General features: G+C 34.3%; 1 long non-coding RNA gene across 1 annotated transcript in view; it reads right to left on the bottom strand.

Moving 5' to 3' along the window:
* LOC131400698 (uncharacterized) overlaps window positions 1–13,973 on the bottom strand; it is a 36,621-nt gene extending 22,648 nt beyond the window's left edge. The window contains exon 1 of the long non-coding RNA XR_009217406.1: window positions 13,812–13,973. This is a non-coding gene — a long non-coding RNA (uncharacterized LOC131400698). The remainder of the gene's footprint in view (window positions 1–13,811) is intronic.
* Between the last annotated feature and the right edge of the window lie 398 nt (window positions 13,974–14,371).

Here is a 14,371-nt window from a genome sequence, read left to right as displayed (position 1 = left end):
TCTAATACTTTCTTGAGCTAAAAATTTGTGTCATTTCCTTATGGTTCTTTACACCCACTGTATTAGTCTGCTGGGGCTGCCATAGCAAAGGACAACAGACTGGCTGCCTTAAACATTAGACATTTATTGTCTCACAGCCCTGGAGGCTGGATGTCCAAGATCAAGGTGTGGGCAGCGTGGGTTTCTCCTGCAGCCTCTCCTCTTGGTGCGTAGATGGCCATCTTCTCCCTGTGTCCTCACATGGTCTTCCCTCTGTGTGTGTCCTCATCTCCTCTTCTTATAAGGACGCCAATCGCATTGGATTAGAACCCACCCTAATAACCTCATTTAACCTTAATTATCTCTTTAAAGGCCCTATCTTCAAACCTAGTTACATTCTGAGGTCCTAGGAGTTAGCACTTCCAACATTTGAATTGTGGCAGGACACGATTCAGCCCATACTATCTACAATGACTGAAAAATCTTACTGATTTTCACTTTTGTATTCTAGCAGAGAAAGGACTCCAGCTCATATTTTCACACATTGTCCCCAGTCATTAACACATAAGACATAAAAAGGGAATTGTGATATTTCAAAGCAGGACTATAAGGAGAAAATATAGCTTATGAATTATTTCCTGACAATTATTTCCTATATTATATATGTATGTATGTGTATATGCATATATTTTCACATATATGCATAAAATCAATGTACATCATAAACTAAATAAGAATGTGTGCCTTTTATCATGTTAATGACATATCTAGGTTTTTGAAATTGGTATTCATCCATATATAAACATTTTGCCAATTCCAGGACTCACATATTCACTTACTCCCTGCTGAGAAGCTGTAAAATAATTTTAAGTTTAATGCCATTTGACAGAAATACTCCAAACATATGTTGTTTAAATTGGATTGGGAAGGGTGAAAATCCACCAAACTTAGTCTCATTGGAACCTAATTGAGTTAGACTCTAATTTTAGAAAATTTAACATATTAAAGCAATGTTTCTCAAAATGTTTTCAGATGTTAATAGATGATACCAGAAAAAAATAGAAATGTTTTGTAATTAAATAGGTCTGAGAAACACTGATTCGAGCTGTAACTATCAGCAGACATGTTTATTTACTCTCAAGCTTCCAGATTTATTGCCCCGTATGCATTATGACTCTTCAAGGATGGGATATGGAGTGTCGTGTTTTCTCAGCATATTTGTCTATGAGACCTTTTGTTTCCCCCCGATGTACCTTCTAGGTTCTGTGGAGTCCATTTTGGAAAGTCTCGTACTGTAGCTTCTCTTTGTGCATTGCATGGTACCAGCTCACCAAATACTGGCTTGCAAGAATGATAAAATGACAAAGGCATTCAGCTCACCAGTTGAATAACCACTTACTCTTCTGTAAGTGGTTATTCAACTTATGCACATCCTCCTTCCATGACTGTGCTTCACGCATTCCCAGGGGAGCCCCCTCCCTAACTGTGTGCATGCCAACTGCCAACTTGCCCTAGTGGTATGTACTGGAACCATGTTTCCTGACCTCTTGAGCTAGGTAGATTGTCATGTCAATCAAGGTTCAGAGAATTGACTGTGTGCTGTGTTTCCTGAAATACAAGACATCAAAGAAGAATGAAATCCATCTCACTCTCAGGAGTCAATAGCTTATTTGGGGGATGCAAAATATAGTCAATATTCCTTAATTAGCCAAGAGGAGAACCAATGATACATACCAATTTTGCATTATGACACTAAGAAAAAAATCAAATATGTGTAACATAAATTATCTCATTTGTACTGATCAGGACCAGAATTGGAATAAGTGTACATAATTGATCTACTGGAAACCACTTACATTATACTTGCTTTGTGAGGATAAATTTAGATTTTTATGGAAGATTGCTAAACATGCATACTTCCTCTGATTAATCTGAACTTCTATACCTGAAATTAGTCTAATCAAAGAAAAATCATCTTGGTATAGCAAATATAAATGCCTTATCTTCTAATTTCAAACATAATCGTCTCCCTGCCTGCATACTGATATGAAGTTAATCAAACTGAGAAATCTGCAAGAGTTTATGTCCCTATAAATATTAACAATGTATACTTGATGTTTTATCTTTCAGAAATAAATTTCATAAATATCTACTTCTTGCTGTATAGCTGTCAATGGATAGTTCTTTTTCTTTCATTGCGAATATCTTCCATTTTACACCTATCATATTTGACACATTTTGTTTACCCAACAAAAAGATAGTTATTCATAAAGAATAAGGAATACAATATTGTAGATAAATAAAAATGAAAAATATAGACATAACATGTAACCACTTTTTGGTGCCACATTTCTAAACACATTTTAGTCTTAAATCTATAAACTTTCTTGAACACTCAAATCGGAAAATCAATCTATACTTTTGTCCTATGTCTTGTGTGTCAAATGGAAGATTAAAGTAGTTGGAGTGGAGAAAACTTGGCATTTTCACAGTTAGAAAAGTGTAATAAAAATCTCCTAATGAATTTGTGGTGTACTATTCTTTAAATGATGAATACCATTAAACTGCAAAAGGATTTAGCTCCTTAAGTCAAATTTTGTTGTCATCAGTTTTACCATTCATACTCAAACTTGAAGTCCTTTCCACTTCTTGGTCACCAAGAAACAGATAATATTAGAATGTTACTAAATATCTAATTTTAGTTTGCTGAGATAACTTGGTTTTCAAGAATTTTTAAGCCACGAACAATAAATCCAGGTGCTCAGAGATACAAGCTACATGTTCTTTTCAAGAAACAACCTCCAAAGATTTTTAAAGGACATGACGTGAAGATATTTTCTGAAATTATTCAACCCATATTTAACATGTGCACATAAATGCACAAGCAGAAACTTGTCTTCACAAATGGTAGAGTCCACTGTCAGGATAGCTATGGTTTCCTCAAGGGCAATTTCAAGCTGAATTAGAGAATGACAGTTTTTATATTTCAATATTAAGATGATCTATTTACGTTAAGATTATTGAACAAATGTTACTTCATAACTTTATGTATTTCATGGCTTATAAATTCATTATCTATTCAAGACCTCTATTGATTAATATGTCATTAATTTATCCTCTCTTTCATCAATGGCCCTGATAGACTCTCAAATTTCAGTTTTTCCAGTTTCAAATCTATCCTAGCTCTCAATGTCATGGCAACTGCCATTCAAACATTTCTTAAATATGATCTTTACCACACTGCTTTCTTAAAATCGTCAGTAGATAAAATTCCTACCATAATGTATATTTGTGTGTGTTTACATGAGTAACAGTGTTATCATTAAATCTCTGTCTGCAGAAATCTTAATTTAGATAGCTATCACTCTCTCCATCTATATTTGCATCTATGTCTATCCATATTGATCTAATCTATATCTGAGGTGAGACGATAAACAACCAAACTGTTTATAGGTGGTTAAAAATCTTAGAGTAGGGAAAGACTTTTATTTTTTCTTTATAATTGCCTGACTTTTATGTTTATGTCAAAAAGGTATATATTATTTTGTAAATAAGAAAGGAAAGGAAAATATCCATTTAAAATGTGATATTAATGCTATAGTACTGATTATCCATAAAACATAGGAAATATACGTTCTGTTATAATGGTCTGTAAATAAGGCATGGTCTACAGCCATTTTATAAATAAGATCTCTTGACTTTAAATCAAGAGTCTGGAGTAAGGAATGATGACTTCATATGAATGAGTAATATTTGTAGGAGTTTATAACATAATATTGTGGTTTTATTTCCAGGAAATAAGAAAAATATATTTGCATTCAAAAGCATTTTTTTTTCATGAACTAGAAAATATGTAGGACAGTGTTTGTTTATATAAGTATCTGGACAGATAAATCAAAACAGCTAAAATTTTTAAACCTAATCATACACCACTTTACTCTGCTAGGCAATGGTATATATAATTGAATCGCTTTCATTTTCTTATTATAGCACATGACTCATAATCATATTCATAATTATTACATTATCGTATGTAATTTTTAGAATTTTTGTACGTAATTTTTAGATGTATGTGATTTAATTATTCATGCTTAGCTAAGTGTAGCTTGTGAGGTACTGGTTTCATGGGGCCATGGTTTGTCTTTGATATCAGACTTTTGTTGCTATTTTTCATGTCCCAATTTTTTCCTATATAGTCACTTCCTTTGCATAAACTCTTATAAAGTACTATTTATGAAGCTGCGTAAATGGACTGCATATGAAGTCCATATGACTCTATCTTTGATTTTTTCTCTCTCTCTCTTTTCTAAGACTCATGACTCAATTTAATTCAATTAAGTTTTGGTAAAGGTGATTTAAAAAAACATGTGAGCTGCTAAAAGTAGTAACATAAAAGATTTATTTGAAAAGCTCCATTCCCCACCAATATCCTAGCTATCTAAACGTAATTGTTTCCATAATCACCATAGCTTTTCTTCTCTTTGCCTCAGTGTTACTAATATAGTTTTACTACCATTAAAAATGAAATATCAGGACAACTTGTTGCCTTCTTGCTGATTAATGAAAATTTTTTTCCCTTAGTGACCCTTCTTCCTCCTCTCTCGACACATTTATAGTAGTATCAACACTTTTAGCCACCTTTTGGTTACATTTGTGATCCATAAACGTGAATAGAAATAAGGAGCATAATTGAACTTGTATCCTGTTGCATGAACTAGTGACAACATCTCCTAATTTCTAGTCCGTTACTATTTCTGCCCCTTGTACTTCTCATTTAATGAATGAGAGTCTATGACTAGATGCATTTCCTAGTTCACGAAAAACATAATAAAATGGCTGTTATGCTCTATGATTTCAACTTGGTGAAAACTTTGGAAATATAGTTTGAGAGCAAATCATTTGTGTTGACGGGGTTCTAGCTTAAGCTATGTTATCAGATTCTTCTAACTTATAATAGATTCTTATATATTCTTGTTATGCTTCTTAACCAGCTGCTGGTGTCACTGAAAACTTATTAGGATGCAGAATAGTTATCACATAGGCTTTGCCTTGTCTCCAATAACCCTGAGCCAATATGTCTCTTCAGCACCATATTTGAAGCCACTGTATTTTTAAGTGAATCTAGAACTTGACATTTCCCGGTATAAACTCAGTTTAGTGATCTCATGTTAATTTGGATTTGCAATATATATTTAAGTAACTATTGATATTATTTAATTTTTTGAATTTTGGGACTTTAAAAGTTATTTAAACTTACAGGAATGTACGCAAGAACTCTCATACATTTACATAGAAACCACGTGATTATGGGACTCTCCTTGAGCTTATTTCTCTAGAGTATTTGATCAATACTTGTTTTTTGAAAGACTGAGCAAAAGAGAAATAAATAAAGAAGACTTCAGTGAGTGTTTAATTAATGGTTATAAGAAAAAGAACCTTAAATAGTAAATGTTCTTGTTTTCATGAGTACATAAAACTTATGAAAAATAATATAATACAATGTAATTTTTAACATTTTGGACAGAAATGTATATTATATATATATAATATGTATATTTCTGTGTGTATATTCCTGTCCAATATTTCTGTGTGTATATTCCTGTCCAAAATGATAAAAATTACACAGTATGTATTATGTATATCTACATACACCATATTATGTATACATAATGTATACATATATATATATATATATATACACACTCATATATATACACACACACAGGAATATATATATGTGATATGTACATTCCTGTATGTATGTATATATTCCTGTGTGTATGTATACTATATATTATTGACTATATATTATTAAAATATGAATATTAATATTATTGATTTATTATTAATATATAATATATCCATTTCTATATATACACACATTATGTGTGTGTATATATATAACATGTACATATATAATATATAATATTCATTGATATACATAATATATACATATGAGTTAGTATATATATATAATATGTACATTCCTCTGTGTGTATATATATAGAGAGGAATGTACATATTATATGTTTTAAATATATACACACACAAACATATATAATCTGTTCCTTTTAACTTTCTTCAGTGTGCTCACCACTTACAGAAATGCTACAGACAGTCATTCTGAAATTTTCTCAATATTTGACTTAGTCAGAAAAATGGAGAATATTTAAATACAAGTATTAACTCAATCATTTAAGCAGAAACTGCTCCAACTTCATCCAAAAGTAACTTTCTTAGTATCACTTTCTTTTTCATTCCAGGAAGGTAGATTTATTAACACCATGATGTTTTCCTGGAAATTATGACCTGTTATTTTACCTGTTATGAGGAAATAGGTAAATTCAGTTGAAAAGTTAGCAGACATACTTATTAGATATCCGTAGATGGCAGTTGACTTACTCTGTATGAACTTCATTTTTCTCACTTTTTTTCCTAGATTTATTACAGAATAAAAACAAAATAGAAGGGAAATTTGATACTAAATTACAAAGACAATTTTGATTTTTCACAATTGATGCAAGAAACAGAGTTCACTTAGTACCAAGAGAACTAGAGACAGCGAGAGAGAAGAGAGCAAGAGAGAACCTATAAAAGCCAATTTTAGGGCAGGCCCCGTGGCATAGCGGTTGGGTGCGTGCACTCCACTGCTGGCGGCCCGAGTTCGGATCCTGGGTGCACACAGATGCACCACTTGTCTGGCCATGCTGTGGTGGCGTCCTGCATAAAGTGGAGGAAGATGGGCACAGATGTTAGCTCAGGGCTGATCTTCCTCACAAAAAAAAAATAATTATAAAATAAAAGCCAATTTTATAGGTTTCAATGTAGAAGTTTTTCAACACGTATTTTTCCCTTCTTTATTTCCAATCCTGAAAAATAATTATATCTTTGAAATGACTTCTAAACTAAGAGATGTTAAAAATTAGATTCCAGGAAAACTAAAGCAAGAACGCTAACATTCGAAATATCAAGTATCTAGTTTCTCATTTTAGTCCTTTGTTGGTTGGTTGACTGATTTTCTCTTTATTAGGACCCTGGAAAGAGATTGTTCTCTCTGGAGATAATAAATTACCAAGAAAAAGAGCCTGTCAGTTTCTTTTATACTGGTCATTGAGGGGCTCTGATTCTGTGTTACCGCTGAAAGGATTATAGAGTTGGGGAGCTTTTATTAATTTCATTGTCAAATTGCTTTCTCTGTAGGCCACTTGCAAAGCACTTAACAGAAGGAGCTAAATTGTGGGAGATGGCCAAATGAACTTTGACAGAGTCTCATTTGCTCTTGAACCGGACAAGCAGTTAATGGTTGGGAAAAAAGAGACGCTGAAAGGAAACATTTGCTAATAGACAGTGGAACATGTCTAAATGGGATATTTTGTAATTAAATGTCTTTGGTTTGTTGGAGTAGAGAGCTAATGTCTCTGGAAGCTTGGCCTCAGAATGGATCACTTAGCCTTACACCATAAAATATTTATTTAATTCCAATGTTTAAGGAGAAAATATGAATTTCCTGAGACATGCTAAAACTGACCTTCAACAAATTAGTGGCAAAGACACAAACTGTTCACACTTCATAAACTTGTGAAAACAGTATTGCTTGTACATTTATAGGTAGTTAATTGCAGTATTATATATTTATACTGATTTTTCCAAGAGGCTGCCTGAAACACTAAGACATTGTTTTTGCTAAGTTTTGGACCCACACCCAAGGTCATTCTCTTACGAAGCCTTTTTCCAAGGCTCTGAGAGACCCGCAGATCACATAGAAACTTCTACGGAGTCTCTATAAGAGTATTGTATTAACTGTAATCATCTTTGCATGAGTATTCATTCGGTAGGCTACCATATAGTTAAGACACACACTGAGTGAGCAACATGGAAGGTTCTAGTAAATAAACTGTTGAATAAATGCCTGGGACTTGCTGACCACTCAAGATAAGCAAATGTTCAGTTTCAAAAATAAGGCTTATCGCGACTTAAATAAAAACGGTTCCTATTATTTTTCAATTATCATTACCTGAAGAAGCTTCTATGATTTAAAGAAAGATCTAATGTACAGCAGGGGGACTATAATTAACAGTACTGCATGTATACCTGTAATTTGCTGAAAAAGTAGATCTTATGTGAAGTGATGGATGTATTATTTGGCTTGATTGTGGTGATCGTCTCACAATGTATAAGTCTATCAAATCATCACATTGTACACCTTAAATGTATACAATTTTATCTGTCAGTTATACCTCAATAAAGCTGGGAGGAGAAATAAGAAAAAAGAAAGAAGTCTGGATTTTTTTTAAACTAATCTCATGCAATTATTGCTAACATATTCAGGGGACAGCCACAGTAACTTATGAGTTAAAAAAATGTAAATATTAGTAGAAGGATTAAATCGAGGACTTGAATACTATACAAAAACCTTGCTGAGCATGGGACAGAAAATTGAATTTGATCTCTTGAATAGTAATTTTAGTTCTACTAAAACGTAGGCAGGACTTTAAAACACGGTTGGGGTAAAGGCCTCTGAATTGTGATGAATGGATGAAAGAAAGAAAATTCCAAAGACGATGTGAAGACATGTCATTCAAAGTATTTACTCTGTGAATTTACCTCTTATTGAGTGAAAGCGAAGTTTACACAATTGGTGTTAAATAAAACGATGAGATAAATGGTGATGAGAAGTTTACCAGTGAGACAGGCCAATAAAATAGTTTTAAGGATTTTAAGTGAAGTAGTTGCAGTTTGAATAATCAAATTCACCTCAGGCACCATATGGTTAAAAATGGCAGGGGTTTTTAACCATTTAAAAAAACTTACTTCTAAAAATTAGGGCCGGCCCCATGACTTAGCAGTTAAGTGCGCGTTCCCCGCTGCTGGCGGACCGGGTTCCGAACCCTGGGCGTGCACTGACGCACCGCTTCTCGTGCCATGCTGAGGCCGTGTCCCACATACAGCAACTAGAAGGATGTGCATCTATGACATACAACTATCTACTGGGGCTTTGGGGGAAAAAATAAATAAATAAAGATTATTTCTTGGGTCGACAATATATCTAATCCTAGAGAAGAGGTATCTATTGTACCTGGATTCAGTTTATAGCAATGTCGATTGGTGAACTCTTAAAGATTAACAAGGAGTTAAGAAGCAGACAGGATGGATTTGTCAAAAAATAAATGAAAACGTTTGTTATTTTAATAAGAAACACCCTTACAGGCAAAATGAAAGTGGGTGTACAATTAACACATGAATCTGGCTCTGTCCACATAACACTAAGTAAATCAGCAAAGCTTCCTTGTTTGTTGTTAGGTTCTGCTGTTTTTGCTGCATTTCTCCTGTGCCCTGTTGCATTCTATCATTAGGCTCTTGGTTTCATTTTGATTGGGTGAGAGCTCAGAGATATGGGAGTGCGAGGTACACGTGCTTACACAGGCTTTACCAGCAAAATATATTCAGGGAATAAAGCAGTCAGCCTATAGACACCAAAATGAAATTCTGAATTTTCTTTTTTAAAAGTGGTTTTAACATGATGTGGAGCAAACACTAATTAAACCATGTGTAATGTTAAATTTCAAAGTGTTATTGTGGATTTCCATTTTAAGAGGATCAGACCAATTGAACAAATGGTGTTGAGACAATAGGTATCTGTTCAGAAATGGGAATTCAGGCCAGGACTCGCAAATAACTAAGGAGGCACCGACAGCAACAAGGATACACGGTGACATGGTAGAAAATTCTCTTCTATTCCAATTAATGACTTAAAATGTTCTTGTTTTCCTTGAATAAAAATATAAATGCTTTGAAATATTTTGTCTCTTTGAGAAAAACTTTATGAAGCAAAGAACTCTGCAACACCATTATTCGCCTCAAGGAATGCATAGTCTATTTAGGAAAGAAACTAGAAAATTATATTATAAAAAATTTTAAAGGAAATAAAGAATGCATTCCTAATACAAAGGATGAACATACTGCTAGCAGGCAAAAAGTAAATCAGAAGAAAATATTTGGGTTAAGTAGGGAAGGATAGATAGTCGGTTCTCAGCCAGAAATGTGGGTGTGTGATTGGCATCAAAGTATCTTTATAAGGAAAAGAACCATACACAATTTTGTTCTTTATTCCCTGTGGATTGCTAAAAATATTTAAGCAGGAAATGATATGATAGTGTTTGCTCATGTAAATTGTGAAGAAAAGCAGCTGCAGGCATGATGTGTGCTGTATTGCTAAGCTTACCTGTGATTGTGGACGTCTTCTCTTCTTACAATACAGTCATGCATCACTCAACTATGGGGACAGGGGTCTGAGAAATGTGCCATTAGGCGATGTCGTCATTGTATGAACATCATAGAGTGATTTTGCCATTGTGTGAACATCATAGACTGTACTTACACAAATCTAGATGGTATAGCCTACTACTCACCTAGCCTATATGGCACTAATCTTATGGGTATATGTGGTCCATCATAGATCAAAACGTCGAGACATGGTGCAGGACTGTATTTTCTTTTGATAAGATATGGCAAAGGCATGGCGTTTCATTTGAGAGGAAACATAGCATGAGGAAGTCGCTAGGATTCTGGTTTCCGTTTCTGGTTCCCCCACTTCCTTGCTGTGAAAACCTGACACACTAAGCTTTTCTGAAACTTTGGCCACGGTTTGTCTGTCAGGGACACTAACACCACATGCTTAGTGGGATCCTGGGGGTATTCCCTGAGATATATGGTGTTAAGGATAGGGCTGATGCAATTCTTTCCCTTTTGGGGGACTTCTTTTTATTTGGTGTCCTCCTGCCTTCCTCTTGGTGCTTTTGACTGATGCTGGAAGTACTTTCTGTAGCCCTTATGGTCCCGGGACCCGGTTATCTGTTAGCATTCATACTCCTACAGTGACAACCACAATGTACCTGTCTCACTATCTTCCCACCTTCTCTTTAGTGACTCACTGGAAATAGCACAATACTCTATACACAAGATAAGGCAGGATAAGTCAATGATATACCATAAAGTGTATTTCATATATAGTGTTATCTATAACTACATCTATTATATATATAGCTATGTGTTACATGAATGGAAAATATATATAAATATTTATTTATAAATTGCGTAAATTATATAAACATGCACAGGTGTATTTGTTCATTCAAGTGCATTTAATCATATGTGGTTTGTAATTATATATGGTTAATTAAACATTAGTATATATAAGTACAGTTATATATTGTTTTACATTATGTATTGATAACATATGTGCAACCATATACCCATTTATAATGATATATTATTTATAAATATGTAATATAATTTGTATATGAATTACTTTAGATATTTATAAATAATTATTTTAAGAAACCATAAAATTACACTTATATCATATGGTATATTTTAACATTTATTATAGTATATTACATATGTGCAATGTAAAATATATAGTATAATATGTACCATATCAAATATCATAATGTATATTGGATAAACACATTATATAAGATAAAATTATGTCAAACATGAAATCTATTAGTGAAACGAATAAACATAATTTTAACTATTTACAAATAGCATCACATAAGTATATACGCATTTATACATAATATATGAGACTATAGGTCTCAATGGTTATACAATTCACAGATAATACACACAGACACACATGTCTAGGTGTGTTCCCAAGGTAAGCAGCTATGACAAATAGGAATGGCGAATGGGGTCGATCAGAAACTACACATCCAGAACCCTAATGTAATGGGTTACTCCTACAAGAACACAGGCAGCTGCTACCTAATGTAATATGGTCTTGGTGGGAGAATTCTAAGGTGCTATGGGAAGATATGAGTCCTTTTCACATAGCCCACTTAGGTTCCCATCATATTGCAGCAGACAGGATGGACTCACAACATTGAGGACTAATCGTAAAGACATTAGGAAGAATCAGACGTGGGAGGGCCAGAGAAGAAAGAGCACAAGTGTGCATAATTGTGAGAACCTAATGAGGGAAGACAGGTGACAGGACACAGCAGCAGACATACACTGCCTGGCCATTTGTCTCTCTTAGTATTTTTCATTCTGACCCCTATAAGAAGTCCTCTTCCCTGCTCTAACTTCTAGCCAGCACATGCAACACACTTTTCAACGTCTTTCCACGATTTATATTTTCATATCCACAAAGAAGAATTTCAAAGTCAGGAAAGGTGGGCCCAACATCCCTTATGTGAATCCTTAAATATGTTTTAGAATTCAAAACAATTTTGAATTTCAAATAATTAATACACCATACATAGTAAAAAGGATTTTCTTTGAAAAACTCAGTAGCACAATACTGATGACAGAAATGGCTAGTGTTTTCCAGAATCCATAGTTGCCAAAAGATATATCATTGCCATTATCGATGATGAGATTTTTACTGCGTGATAACTATTTCTGAAGAATTCAATAGCAGCGGGTGTCGCCCTGACTCTGATTACTAAAACTCGTCTCTCTTGAAAGCACCACCTCTTCCTGCTGGTCTCGTGAGTGAGTTAAAGAAACTCTGAATCTTTTTGTGGTGGAAAAGAATCGCTCCTCCATATATCACAAATTAAGCGAAATGTCTTTAAATTGGCACGTGTATGTTTGCTGTGTATGATTTTCACTTTAATAACCACAAAATTGTCCTCATAGTTTTCAATTCAGGACCAATAAAAACGGCACGCACACACTTACAAAACTATTGTCATCACAGAAACTCAAGGAATTATAGTCCTGTCAACTAAAGACAATTTATTAGGGAGTTTTGACCCATTCATATGTAGAGGCAATATCAAACCTTGAAAAGCATTTGACACTTCACTATAAAATGCTGTAATAACTAGTTATTTTGAAATTGATTTTCAATGAAGAAAATATGAAATACACGTATTTTACATATATTTACATATATATGAATACATATATATGACAGATATAATTGTTTTTCACCTAAAAAGTACAAGTAGCTCTTGACTTATTTGACTTAAATAGCTGTCCCAGCAACACTAATATTATTAGTGGTAAATAAATTAGTGGTAAGGATCTTGGGAATTAGTGGATGTTAGTAGAGTTCTACGTTTGGGTGAGTATTTTTGGTGAAACGTTGATCAATGATCCCAGGTTTGTTATTACAAACGTCTCTGGACTTCAGAATTTCAAGCTGCATGGTAAATCCCCATGTAGGGCATACATTATACAATATATCTAAAAATACATGTATATATATTTGATAGAGAAAACATTTTCTTGCAGAGTATCTAGAGAGGTTAGTGTTCTGCTGAACATTTTAAAGAAAATTTACATAAATGAATCCCTGAGGTCATGAAATGATGTTTCTGTGAACATAATCCAATCCACTAATATTTAGTAACCACCTCCCCTGTTATTTAGCCTGGTTGCAGCTACAGAGATATAATTACTGTTTTTGAGGAATTCATTCACTAGCAATATCACAGAGTATCTAAAGGAAACCCTCTTGCAAATGGAAGGGGTATTTCTGCTTACGAGCAAACCTGGGAAGTGTCGTGAAGTTGCTTACGAACTTCATTCTGTGCTGGTCAGATTTGATTTCCTTCCATCTTCTCTCCAAAAGGAAATCGACAACATTCATTTTTTAAGCCCTACATGTCAGTACATAGGTTCTCTGTTCTGAAATCTAGATAGATCTTGTACTTTCAGTCTTGTCTCTTAAGCCTCCTTTTGCAACACATTATTTGAACCTCATAATGCATTTTTCTGAGCACACATTTTTGGATTTAATTAAACTGGTCACCACTTTTCCTGTCACCCAACCCTCTGCTACTTATTTAACCCGGACCCAGAATGAATGGGGTCCTTACCTTAATCCTTTCATGCCGAATCCTGTGTCGCCTCTAAATCTTGTTTCTTTCAGCTGACTCTCTACGGTCTGGCCTTCTGGTGAGCTTAGTTATCGTGTCTTGGGGATCTTGCTTGCTTCATTCTCTGGGCATCTGCAGAACTCTCTGGAGAAGCTCTAGTCCTCAGAGAACTGCCTCCTCCTCCTCCAGTGGCCAGGAGGTGGCGCGAGCACATGGTGTGTTTGACACAGACAGTGTTTGGGCTCCGAGCCATTCCTGGCCTGAGCTTCCTAGCTCTGCTGCTGTGTCAAATTTCAAAATCTGCGCCAAGAGGAAGATGCAAATTAGAACTAGGAATCCTCTGTCTGGGAAACACTGATCCTCCTGGTTCACCTAAGGGTAAGGGACCCTCTATGTTTCCCTGATCAAGAACCTTCGTGGCTCAGAAGACATATGTTGTAAAGATATCTCTAAAATGTTCATTCTTCCAAACCAAAAACTGTAGCATATTCTTTCTTTACATTCATATTTAACCTATTTCAGAATTTTTACATGTATTTTCAGCCATGGGATCGTTTTTA

The sequence above is a fragment of the Diceros bicornis genome, chromosome X (genome assembly GCF_020826845.1).
Source record: "Diceros bicornis minor isolate mBicDic1 chromosome X, mDicBic1.mat.cur, whole genome shotgun sequence".
In the NCBI taxonomy this organism is placed as follows: Eukaryota; Metazoa; Chordata; class Mammalia; order Perissodactyla; family Rhinocerotidae; genus Diceros; species Diceros bicornis.
The sequence above is the reverse complement of the archived record's forward strand: the minus strand, read 5'-3'. Positions and strand labels throughout refer to the sequence as shown.